General features: G+C 51.1%; 1 long non-coding RNA gene across 1 annotated transcript; it reads right to left on the bottom strand.

Annotated features, from left to right (window-relative positions):
- Window positions 1–2,041: 2,041 nt before the first annotated feature.
- LOC129398385 (uncharacterized) lies at window positions 2,042–13,188 on the bottom strand. Its single transcript, XR_008626129.1, has 2 exons — window positions 11,299–13,188; window positions 2,042–10,949 (listed from the first exon to the last, which is right to left on the bottom strand). It is a non-coding gene; the product is annotated as an uncharacterized LOC129398385 (long non-coding RNA).

The following is a 13,188-nucleotide window of genomic DNA, read 5'->3' as shown; positions in this document are numbered from 1 at the left end:
GACCTGCCTTTCACCTTCCACCATGATTGTGAGGCCTCCTCAGACACATGGAATTTTGAGTCCATTAAACCTTTTTTTCTTTATAAGTTACCCAGTCTCGGGTATGGCTTTATCAGCAGCACAAAAACGGACTCATACAGTAAATTGGTACCAGTACAGTGGGGTGCTGCTGTAAAGATACCCAAAAATGTGGAAGCGACTTTGGAACTGGGTAACAGGCAGAGGTTGGAACAGTTTGGAGAGCTCAGAAGAAGACAGGAAAATGTGAGACAGTTTGGAACCTCCTAGAGACTTGTTGAATGGCTTTGACCAACATGCTGATAATGATATGGACAATAAAATCCAGACTTGAGGTAGTCTCAGACAGAAATGAGGAATTTGTTGGCAACTGGAGTGAAGGTCACTCTTGTAATGTTTCAGCAAAGAGACTGCCAGCATTTTGCCCCTGCCCTAGAAATTTGTGGAACTTTGAATTTGAGAGAGATTATTTAGGATATCTGGTGGAAGAAATTTCTAAGTGGCAAAGCATTCAAGTGGTAACTTAGGTGCTGTTAAAGGCATTCAGTTTTATAAGGGAAGCAGAGCAGAAGAGTTCAGAAAATTTGCAGCCTGACAATGCAATAGAAAGGAAAGTCCCATTTTCTGAGGAGAAATTCAAGCCAGCTGCATAAATTTGCATAAGTAACAAGGAGCTGAATGTTAATTGCCAAGACAATGGGGAAAATGTCTCCGGGACATGTCAGAGGCCTTCATGGCACCCCCTCCCATCACAGGCCCAGAGGCCTGGGAGGAAAAAATGGTTTCATGGGTGAGGCCCAGGGTCCCTGTGCTGTGTGCAGTCTAGGGACTTGGTGCCCTGTGTCCCAGCCGCTCCAGCCATGACTAAAAGGGGCCAAGGTACAGCTAGGTCATGGCTTCAGAGGATGCAAACCCCAAGCCCTAGCAGCTTCCATGTGGTGTTGAGCCTGCAGGTGGAGAGAAGTCAAGAATTGAGGTTTGGGAACCTCCGCCTAGATGTCAGAGGATGTATAGAAATGCCTGGATGTTCAGGCAGAAGTTTGCTGCAGGGTCAGGGCCCTCATGGGGAACCTCTGCTAGGGCAGTGCAGAAGGGAATTGTGGGGTGGGCACCCCCACACACAGAGTCACCACTGAGGTGCTACCTAGTGGAGCTGCGAGAAGGTCACCATCCTCCAGACCCCAGGATGGTAGATCCACCAACAACTTGCTCTGTGCACCTGGTAAAGCTGCAGACACTCAACACCAGCCTGTGATAGCTCAGGAGGGAGACTGTACTGTGCTAAGCCACAGGGGCAGAGCTGCCCAAGACCATGGGAACCCACCTCTTGCATCGGTGTGATCTGGATGTGAGACATGGAGTCAAAGATCACTTTGAAGCTTTAAGATTTGACTGCCCCGCTGGATTTTGGACTTACATGGGGCCTGTAACTCCTTTGTTTTGGCCAATTTCTCCCATTTGGAATGGATATATTTACCCAATGCCTGTACCCCCATTGTATCTAGAAAGCAGCTAACTTACCTTTGATTTTATAGGCTCATAGGCAGAAGGGACTTGCCTTGTCTCAAATGAGACTTTGGACTGTGGACTTTTGAGTTAATGCTGAATTAAGACTTTGGGAACTGTTGGGAAGGTACGATTGGTTTTAAAATGTGAAGACATGAGACTTGGGAGGAGCCAGGGGTGGAATTATATGGTTCAGCTGTGTCTCCACTAAAATCTCAGCTTGAATTGTAGCTCCCATAATTATTCCCATGTGTTGTGGGAGGGACCCAGTGGGAGATAACAGAATCACAGGGGTGGTTTCCCCCATATTGTTCTCGTGGTAGTGAATAAGTCTCACAAGATCTGATAGTTTTATAAAGGGAAACCCCTTTCACTTGGTTCCCTCATTTTTTCTCGTCTGCTGCCATGTAAGATGTGCCTTTCACCTTCCACCATGATTGTGAGGCCTCCCCAGCCACATGGAACTGTGAGTCCATTAAACCTCTTTTTCTTTATAACAAGAAAACATATCAAAATACCCAGTCTCAGGTATGTCTTTATTGGCAGCATGAAAACAGAATAATACACTCGTGCTGGAATTCATCTCTTTCCTCAGTGTGGGACACTTAGATCCTGTCTAATTTTTCACTAGTGTAAGCAGGGCTGCTGTTGATATCCTGGTGTGGAAATTTGGTATCAGAAGCTAGCCTCCATTTCTGGCAGCTGGAGAGCCAGTGAGATGGCTTCAGGCTGGCCTGGCCCCAGAGGGGTGGACATGGCTCAGAGTTCATCACAAATGTGGCTTCCGTGTCCTTGCTGGAAAAATCAGCACATCAGACCAAAGCTCAAAACTCGCTTCTAAAACAATATTCTGTGGTCAGGACTCCACAACACCATTTTAAATTTATTCACAAAATCTGGAGTAGATGGTTTTGGAAACCATTTTGGTGAATGGTCTGTATTCAGCCTTAGATCTGCCAAATATTTCAAAGACGTTCCTTGCAGAAACCCATGAGCGAGCCACTCGAGCAGGAGTGTTTACTCCCAGGCTCACTCAAACAGAAGACTTTCCCACTCAAGCAGGAGTGTTTACTCCCAGGCTCACTCGAACAGAAGACTTTCCCACTCAAGCAGGAGTGTTTACTCCCAGGCTCACTCGAACAGAAGACTTTCCCACTCAAGCAGGAGTGTTTACTCCCAGGCTCACTCAAAAAGAAGACTTTCCCACACAAGCCCTGGAGCCGGTCTCTTGGTCACCCTTCGGGTCTAGGGGAAGTGAGAGGTGGTCCTGTTCCTGGAAGAGAGGGTCTCTACCCCAAGAGAGGCTTCTTGGATCTCGCACAAGAGGGAATTCAAGGCCAGTCACAGAGCACAGTGAAAGAGGCACGTTTATTAGAAACAACTCTGTTACGGAGCAGAAAGCAAGCAGAGGACACACCAACTTCTTTTTCCATTTTTCTTACACCGGAGTCTTGTCTGCAAAGCAAAGTGAAGCTGTGCATACATGCAGCTGAGCAGAGAGCATGACAAAGTTTATCATTCTATTGGTTTAAAGAAAACCATCCTTGACATTTTAGTGTGTCAGTCATCATAGCATGACTCTTACTATCTTGAAAGCATAGACCTAATTATGGGTATTGGACGTCTGGACTTTATGTTCTTGGAGTTTGCTTTGCAGGCATCACCGAGCTGCTTCCTTAGCTGTAAACATCTTAGGACCATGGCTTGTGTGTGGCAAGGAGTGTGCCTTGCTAGTTTAAGACAGTGCTGATTTTAAAATGGTGTCACCCTGGCTCCTCTGGACTCCTGCCTCGCTAACAGTCCAGTGACTGTCCATGGGGCTGCTAATCAAGTCCACAGCAGGAAGCAGCCTCTTCCCTGAGCCTCCCAACCCCCCAGACGACTTCTCCCCTGGACCCTCAGGTCCTAGGATCCAAACACCAGAGACAAACAGAGGCCTAGAGCTCCATGCTGTGCTGTGGCCTGCTTGGTCTGACCAGCCAGGCCCATAAATACTGATGGATAATCACAAGGGTGGGAAGGGAGTGGACAGGGAGACAGGCATCACTCAGTCTACAGATTGCCCAAAAGGAGCATCAACGCCAAACCCGATGTATTTACCTGAACCCAGAGTCCCAGAGTCTCCTCCCCTGTGACTTCTCCTGAGACTTGGGGGTGGTCTGGCCCCCTCCATCTCCAGCGAACGCTCTGAAAATTTGCATCTGCCCACAGCACTGCCCTACGTGAATGTGTTTGGGGGCTCCCTTCCTCCACAGGATCATCCGGACACTGTGGCCTTGCCTGCGGCCCCTCCCCACCTGACGCACCTCCCCCACATCTCCGCAGACCTTCCACTGTCAATGTCTGCCACTCCTTTCTCGTGGCCCCTTTGCCTGGGGGTCTCCCACACTGCCCACCCCTCATCCTGGCGACCGCCAGGGGGCCCCTAGGAAGCACGTCTTGGACCCTGAGGTGATGTCACCACCTCTGCGGTGCCCCTGCACCCTGGACCATCTTCTCCGCCAGCTCCCATCACCCTTGCTGCGTCTGCCTCTGTCCATCGCTTTCTGTGATTACAAGTCCTTGGTGAGAAGTGCCACTGTGTGTGTGGAGATGTGGGTACAGAAAAATACCAAAACATCCGGGTAGGGTACAAGGAACAGGCTCAGGGGAGAAGCCTCACTCAGAGGTGAGAAGGGTGAGGCCCAGGGTCTCGCCATCCCAAAGGGGTCCAGGGTTGGGCTCCGGGGTGCAGCCTGGACACAGCTTACATGTGCAGGTGTTGGCACCTGAAGTTCCAAGCAGGAATTCAGGTTTGCCTGGGATAACCCCCGGCTGCCTTGTGGGAAATTAGATTAATTAAGAGAGGCCATGTGACCTGTTGCCAGTCGGCCCAAGGTGAGCTTCCAGGCCGTCTGCAGGTAGCCCTGCTCAGTGCTCCCCATGCGCTGTCCACAGTGCCTGGTGCCGGCAGGTCACCAATATGTCATTGCTGAGTAAGCAATTCGAGCACAGCACTGTCAGGTGCAGTGGGGCCTGCATCTGTCAGATCTGCGGGCTGGGGTGCGGCCGGGGTGGGGAGCTGTGGCCGCCCGCCCCAGCCTGACCTCCGCTCCACACACAGGAGAGTTTGGCCTTCCCTGCGGGCTTCCTCCTGAGCTCTGCTTTTTTTCTGCTTTGGAGTCTTCACGCTCAAGTTCGTGCTTTCCCTTACAACCAGGAGGACTCCGGAGGCCGGGCCGCAGCAAAACTTGCCTGTGGGTTTTATGAGAATTTACATAATCATCCCTGGTGTCACCCCCAGGGTGACTGCACTGATGATACAGGCTGTCTCCCTGGCTTGGCATCTAGCAGCACTTAAAGAGAGCCACGAAGTTTACAGCAGGGACTGAGCAGGCAGAGTTCTGGACTGAATCATCGTTTCCAGTTAGGAAGGGACTCGGGAGGGACCGGTCAGCAAGGCCTCAGCCTTGGCTTCTGTTTTTCTTTTGATGAAAGAAGGCAAGGCCGAGCCTCACAGAGACAGGGTGAACCTTGAACCATTCAGGGTGGCCAAAAAAAGTCTTCATGGAATCCTCCAGTGTATAAATGATCCTTTCAAAGCCTTCCCAAGGCAAGTGAGGCTGGACGGGGTTTTCTGCACCACAGTCCAAGCCTCCTCCTCCCCTGCTGCCTGGCTCTGACGGTGGCTACAAGAAGCTGTAAAGGCACCAATGGTTTGAAAGATTTAAAAGTAAAAAATCAGACAAACTGAGTGATTAGTTCCCAGAAGTAAGCACCTGGACGGAGAGAGGGAGCGGGAGGTAAGAGCTCCAGGGAGGCAGGAGGCCGCTGGTGGCAGCGCCCTGGGTCTCTGAGAATCTCAGGGAAACATTGGTGCGACCCTTGTTGTGCGGAAGGCGAAGCTGCACCCGCAGGTGCATATTCCACTCTTATTCCTAGGAAGGTGGAAACCCCGTCTGTGGTGGTTTAGGGCGACCGGTGCCTCGGAGTCTGATTTTCCCTTGGGTTTCAGGACAGGGCGAGGTTCCCAGCTCCATCTGCAGCTCCAGCTTTCCTGGCCAGCCCGTCCCGAGAGCACGTCCAAGTGTCCATCCCGCCGCGGGTTCTGCCTAATTCTTGAGTAAACAGCTGCCATTTTGATGAACATCATTTGTCCTTATTGCTGTGGGGGTTTCCTGGCTTTTAGCAAATATTTACTCAATTTATCAACTGCACAATACAACATCGCCATTTATGACACTATTATTCTGCCCTCACCAGGGGTCTGGCCTTTGAAATGTAACCTCCGTGTATCCAGGGATTTCTCACTGAGCTTTAACATTTTACCCCCAGATAGTACTTGGCCCTGGAAACACGAAAGGCAGAGATTTGACTGTTATAAGGAGGAAAATAAATCTTTTTTCAATTTAAAAGATGAATTCAAGTTAACAGACCTAGAAACGTTGGCTGAGCCTCCAAATGGAGACATGTGTACCCGCAGTCCCAGGCCATAAATAATCGCGGCATCTGGCTAGCGAGCACCCAGTGCTATAAAGAATTATTGGACCATAAAAATAAGCCTTCAGTAATGTATAAAGAACCCCCACAACTCAACAACAAAAAAACAAACAGCTCGATTCAAAAATGGTCAAAGGACTTGAATAGACAATTTCTTCAGAGAAGACATACAAATGGCCAATAAACCCATGAAAAGATGCTCACTATCACAGGTCATTAGGGAAATTCAAATCAAAACCACAATGAGGTGCCACCTCACAGCCATTAGGGTAACAAGTATCAAAAATAGAAGACAGCAAGTGCTCGGGATGTGGAGAAACTGGAGGATGTGGGGACACCGGGACCCTTTACATTGCTTGAGGGGATGTAAAACAGGGCAGCCGCTGGGGAAGACAGTTTGGCAGCTCCTCAAAACCTTAAAAATAGAACTGCCATATGACCCAGCAATTTCACTTTTGGGTATTTCTCAAAAAGAACTGAGAGCAGGGACTTGGGCAGATGCCTGTGCACCCGTGTTTAGGGCAGCCTTATTCACACCCACTAAATATGGTCCAACCCAAGCGTCCGTTAACGGATGAACGCATAAACAAAATGTGGTCTATCCATACGGTAACGCATTATTCAGCCTTTAAAAAAGGGGATTCTGGCACCTGCCACAATGCGGATAAACCCTGAGGACATTATGCTCGGTGAAGTAAGCCAGACACAAAAGGCCCACGATGGTATGGCTGTGCTCAGAGACTGACGGTCATCAGATTCACAGAGACAGAAGGTAGAAGGGGGTGGGGGATGGGGAGCACTTGCTTAAAGGGACAGAATTTGTTGGGGAAAATGAAGGGGTTCTAGGGTGGACGATGGTGATGGCCACACATCATAGTGAATGCACTTAATGCCACACAACTGTGTACTTAAAAATAGTTAAAACCACTCATTTCACGTTAAAGAGCCTTCGGCGACAGTCTCAGGTGAGCTGGTGTCATGAGCGGGAGACAGTGAGGGTGTGGACGTGGGGTTCATGGTGCAGCAGGGTCAGCCTTGGGGACCCAGAAAGCTGCACCGAATGTCGCCTCGGAAAAGCGAAACAAAGTCAGGGCTCGCCCTCCCTTAAGTCTCCTCTTTCTGTTCGGACTTCACCTCCACCCTGCCTGCGTTCCTAACTTTGAAAGCTGTGGTGGGCGTGGGGAGTGGAGGAGCTGGGTGCCCCCCCGACCACCTGCCAGCCCCAGCTGGGAGCAGAGGCCTGAGGACGTGCACTGAGGGGCCAGGCGTGACCTTCTGCCTGTCATTTTTTCCTCTTCCTTTTTTTTTTTTTTATTTCGCTTTTCTTCAAGATTTTATCTTTTTGGAGCAGCTTTAAGTTCACATCAAATTACAAGAAAGGTACAGAGAGCTCCCACATACCTGACCCCCCCAGAGCCTCTGCATTTCCAACAACCCCCAGCAGAGGGCGAATTTGCTACAGTTGATGAACCCACAGTAACACGTCATTATCACCCAGAGCCACAGTTTTCATTAGGGCTCCGTCTCAGTGCTGTACGTGACGTTCTCATGGGATCTCTGGGGTGCCGATTTTTCCGGCCGGAAACCTCTGTGGCTGCAGCGCCTTTGCCAGAGCTCTTGTCCTGCGTCTAGGAAGAATGAGGTACGCAGACAAGTGAAGGGTGAAGAAGAAAAGTTGTATTTAGTGTCAGAACAGCTCAGAGGAGTGGGTGGCTCCTCTCGTAGGCAGGTCGTCTCTCGAGTGTTCAGCTTTCAGCAGAGAGGAGGCCCCAGAGAGGGAGGCTGCTCTCTGCAGGCAGGTCATTCAGACGTCTCTGCAGGTCTCTGAAGCTCTCAGCAGAGAGGGTAGCTCCTCTCTGTGGACAGGTTGTCTTGCCTTCTGCTGTTCTCAGTGGAGAGGGTACTCCTCTCTGCAGCTGGTCATCCCATCCGGTCGTCTCTCTGCCCTCTGTCGTCTTCATCCTGTGACCCTTCTCTGCCCTGCTCTGGCTGAGCCCAGAGCTTGTATGGACCGCTGAGGGGAGGAAGTGCATGCCGATTGGTCCATAAGTGGTCATGGGGTGGGCCCAGAAGAGGCATCAAGAGTCCCCACTCCTGTCTGCAGCACTGGCAGCCCAGCCTCCAGCCTTCAGGCCCTTCCTGGGGACCTGCCCCTTCCACCCAGGAATCAATCTGCCTCCCACGGCCCTTCATGGCCCCTGGGCTTGGCCCCAGCCCCAGCTCTGAGATCGGAGCAGGTGCTAGGAGTGGAGAGAGGCCAGGCAGCAGAAGACACCCCCGAGCCTGCAGGGATGTGGTAGGGGGGGTCCTTCCTGGGGCCCCTGAGGGTGTAGGCTGCAGAACCACCCAGGTCCTGTGCCTGGGAGGGCGGCCACAGCTGCACCTGGGAGCTCCCACCAACTCGGAAAGGGCAGGGCTCCTACTTGTCCCTAGCTCCTGCCTGCTTTTTGGAACAGGAGGCCCAGCTTTGCAGCCGTGGGTGCTGCAGCTGCAGTTGTACCCGGGAAGGCAGATCTTGCCTGTTCCCAGCTCCCTCAAGTGCACAGGGAGGCTCATATCCACAGCTGCAGTTTGGGCAGCTTCATAGAGCAGGAGGCCTGGGTCTGCAGCTGTGGTTTGGGCAGGTGCAGCAGCACGGGGAGCACGGACAGCTCCCTTCCGAACTCAGAAGGGGCGGGGCACCCATTGGCTCCACGGAGTGTGAGGCCCCAGCCACGCTTCCCTGCTGCAGCCGGATGATGGCAGCAGCCACTGCTGTCAATGTAGGTTTGGCTACATGTGTAATGACACACATCCTCCATTATAGTATCATAGAGTAGTTCCACCGTCCCAAAAATATCCTGTGCTCCACCCATGCACCTCCCCTCCGTGCTCCACCCATGCACCTCCCCTCTGTGCTCCACCCATGCACCTCCCCTCTGTGCTCCACCCATGCACCTCCCCTCTTTGCCCCTCCTGTCTTCCTTCCCAGCTATGTAAACCCCTGACTTTAGCCGGGAAGGTGGGACGGATTTGAGTTTTGACTCCTGTCTCTCCAGCTGACACCGCCTGTAATAGAATAAAGCCTTCTTCCCCGGCAACTCTCTTTGTCTCAGAGACTGGGGGCTTTTTGTGCAGTGGGCAGCATGACCTGGACAGAACCCCTGGTGTTCGGGAACAACTTGTTGGAATTGTTGTTGGTGTTGCATTAAATCTACGGATGAATTTGTGAGAAATTGACCTCTGGATGATAGTGAGTCTTCCTGACCATGAATATGGAATATCTCTCCTTTCATTTAGTCCTTCTTTGACTTATTTCATCAGAGTTTTGTAGTTTTCCTCATATAGCTCTTGTACATACTTTGTTAGATTTATACCTCAGTATTTCATTTTCAGTAAATGGTATTATGTTTTTATTTTCAAATTTCACTCGCTCATTTGTAGTACATAGGAAAGCGACTGACTTTTACATATTAGCCTTGTTTTCTGCGACCTTGCTATAATTGCTTATTAGTTCCAGATCTGCCTTTCTTTCAGAGTCTATGTCTATCATGGCTCTGGGGTGTATTCTTAGCCCAACTTTACAACAAGCATCCTCAATTTCTGCCTTGGTTCTTCTGACTATGGTTGAGTATCATAAGAAATGAGATATTCACAGCTGGGCAGCCCCTTCTGTTTTAAAAATGTCCAACAGAGCTGAGAAGTCTAAGTTAACATGATTCCAAACAAAAGGCCAAAGAGGTCCTCATCCCACCCCCCAGGAAACTTAAAAATAAATTCACGGGAGGCTGAGGCAGGAGAATGGCATGAACCCGGGAGGCAGAGCTTGCAGTGAGCCGAGATCGCGCCACTGCACTGCAGCCTGGGCGACAGAGCGAGACTGTCTCAAAAAAAAATAATAAATAAATAAATAAATTCAAAGTTCATCTGAAAGAATAAATACATGACTGAGAAACTGTTCCAGGTTGAAAAGGGCAAAAGAGATGGTAAACTAAATGCAAGGCATGTAGATAAATAAAGACATTGAATCAATGTTGATTTCCAGATTCTGATCATTGAAAGTCAATTGCGCCCATCTCTTCCCAACTAAGCAGTTGGCAGCAGAACGCTGGTGGTGGGAGTGTTTACACCGTGGAAATTGGCAGGTGCCTCCAGCCAGAGTTCCCCAACTCCCTCCTCACTCCAGACTGGCTGTGACTCCACACACCACTGCGTGGGGTTCTTTCCACCTCTCTTCGGTCAGACCACGGATGGACCCTCCCGCGGGGGCTGAGAGCTCCCTAATGCTCAGTGTTCCCGGGAGCTTGTCTCCCTCCAGCTAGGGCCAAGCGCCTGCCACCATCTCTCCATGCCCTGCATTCCCAACTTCACCTTCTGGTTCACATGTCAAGTCCAGCCACTCTTTAGTCCTTAGGGAAACTCCATCTGTAGCTCCAGATATCTCTGAGGGCACCACAGGGTAAAACCCAATCCCTTCCCTCCGGGGCTTTATTGTGAAATATGGAGAAAAGGCAGTCATCCTTCAAGGAGGAGGGTCCTGTCTCAGCTGCAGGAGAGGGCCAAAGGCAGGGCCAGGCCATTCTCCCCTCTCTAGGGGAGGGAGAGCCCTCTGCTTAATTAACTCTGCAGCCTGATGAGCCAAGCATGGGCTTTTCTTTTAGAGGAGCAGGCATTTTCCCATCCTGGAGACCAGACATCCCTCCCCCATGGGATCCTCCCAATGGAATCACACACATTAACAAAAGGTTTGAGAGAGAAAAATTTAGAGAAAACGCCATTTCCAATTAATCCCTCCAAACACATGACCAACACACTTCTGGACAGTCACCTGAACCGTCATGAACACCAAGGTGAGGGGCACCGGTGCACTTGGTGACCCACAGGCATGTCTCGGAGTGGTGGGCGACTGTCCTCTCTCCTCCACGTGGGTTCAGCTTGGACCATCAGAGGCGCCAGTGTCGGTCACCCTAAGTTGCCAGTCAGGGAATAAAATGAGGAGGAGATGAGAGAAACAAAATGAGTGCACTGCTGTGTCTTGCATGGATGCCAGCTTCCCTCCCATCCCTATCCTGCCACGGGGCACGGCTCTTCCAATTTCTACACAGTGACCGTTTATGTAAAATGACTAGTGAGCAGCATAGATGCTGCTGACAGTTTCGCAGGAGAGTGGAGGTGGGGTGGCCTCATGTGGACAGAAGTCGCTGGAACTGTTCCAGAGAGAGAGAGGCTACAGACACAAGAGGCACTGCTCTGGGAGGTCCCATGGCCTGCAGGGAGTGGGAAGGCGGCTCCATCCCTCGCCCAGCCCCAGCTCACCTGTGCTGGGCCTCAGGCCTCTGAGTTTTCATGACACTTGGGGAGGGCCATCCTGGAGTCATCAGGGCACTGACAGCCCCAGGCGGGTGCGGAGAGCCGGCCTCTCACAGAGGCAAGGGAGCCAGCAGCCGCTGAGCTCTGGTGGGCGGCCAGGCCTGGCTAGAAGGAAGTTGGGCCGTAATTTCAAGGCTGGGGAGGCCTGGGGCATTTGGGTTAAATAAGCATGACTTAAACCACGAATGATTCATTGCTGCAGCAATAATGTGTGTAGCAGAAGACACCAGAAGCCAGAAAAAAAATAGTTTTATTCCCCAAATAAACTTCTCTGTTTCCTCTCAAAGAATAAAGCATGCAAGAGACTCCTAATCACCAAAATGAGCAAGAGGCTGTGCTGTCTGTGGGTGCTGGAGGACTGGCCAAGCCCAGAAGTCCCCAGTTGCTTCTCTCTCACCTGCCCCAGAGAACGTGCATCACATCACGGAAACCTCGTGAAACTCTGACTCTCATTAAATCTAAATCTCCATCTTCTAGGATTCTCTAGGGCTCTTTAGACTTGCACACAGCCAAGTTTTACATTTACAACTAATCTAGAGTTTAAAGGATGCACACGTGAAAAGGTATTTATAATACGAAGATCAGATGCCCCAAGTACCCGTGAAGAGTCAGTACCATCCGCTCTCAACAGAGCAGGGGCCAGGGCTTCAGCTTGTCCTGGCGGCTGCATCAAGGCCGTGGTCTCATTCTGCAGATGATGGTCCTTGAAACTGAACTATGTTTTCACTGCTTCCAGGACTCACTGTGAAAACACAGCATGTACCTGCCTACCTGGCCGTGGTCTTCGATGTAGTGGGTTTAACTGTGCACTGACTGCATGCCAGGAGATAGTTATTGAGAATGTCCTGTGTGCCAGGCACTTCTAGGTAATGGGTCAACAACAAAAATCCAGACTCTCGGAGCTTGGTCCATGCATGTGAGTGCATGTGTCCATGTGTGTCTGGGGGTTCCTGTGTGTCCATGTGTGCATGTGTGTGCATGCTGAGGGGCCGTCAAGCAGAGGGAACAGGACATGTGGGAAGGCCCTGTATGAATGCCCAAGGAGTGGGAAAAGGGTCGGTGTGAGTAAGGAATGGGTTTTTTCTAAAGACAGCAGGAAGCTAGTCTGGGCAAGGGAGGAACAAAATCGAATTTGAAGTTTAAAACATCAATTCATTAAGTTACTTGTCCCTTCGTGATGATTCAAGTTCTCAGATCAGCATGGTCAGAGGGGCCCCAAAGTAATTGGGTTCACATAGAGAGGGAAGCGTTCAGAACCGGGATGCTCCCTGGGCAGGTGACCTCGTGAGTTCCGGGAGAGCCTGGCTCTCATGCAGCAGAAAGATCCCAGGTGGGCCAGAGGTTGGGAGGGGCTGGAAAAGCCCAGAGCAGGACGGAGCCCCCACTGGGGAAAAGGCGTCTCCCTGTCTCCGTAAGCGCAGCCCAGCCCCTGCCCTCGCTTTGCTGACGCTGGCTCACTGCCTGATCAAACCAACAGAGCCCACTTCTCAGTAGACTAACTTTTACTGTGTGTGTGGCTGGGCACTGGGGCCCAGGTTGTGAGGCGGGTGTGTGAGGACCAGGCTGCCGGGCAGAGCTAGGCGGAAGGTCCTAGACTCAGTTTCCTCACTGGTGAATAAAGTGGCAACTGCGCCTACCCCAGCCTACGGTGACTTGGGGGATGACAGGTTTCCGCACAGTTACGACAAGCAAGTAAGATAAACGTTTGTAAATGGCCCCTACTGAGCGTGGAGCCCGGTGAAGAGCTGCCTGGAGCCCCTTTCCTCGGTACTCGCCAGGAAGGGCCAGGAATCCGTCTACATTAACCCCTTTAATCCTCGCCACAATCCGATGAAT

Source organism: Pan paniscus, chromosome 6, assembly GCF_029289425.2.
Source record: "Pan paniscus chromosome 6, NHGRI_mPanPan1-v2.0_pri, whole genome shotgun sequence".
In the NCBI taxonomy this organism is placed as follows: Eukaryota; Metazoa; Chordata; class Mammalia; order Primates; family Hominidae; genus Pan; species Pan paniscus.
Note: the sequence above shows the minus strand (reverse complement) of the source record. Positions and strands in the feature narration are given on the sequence as shown.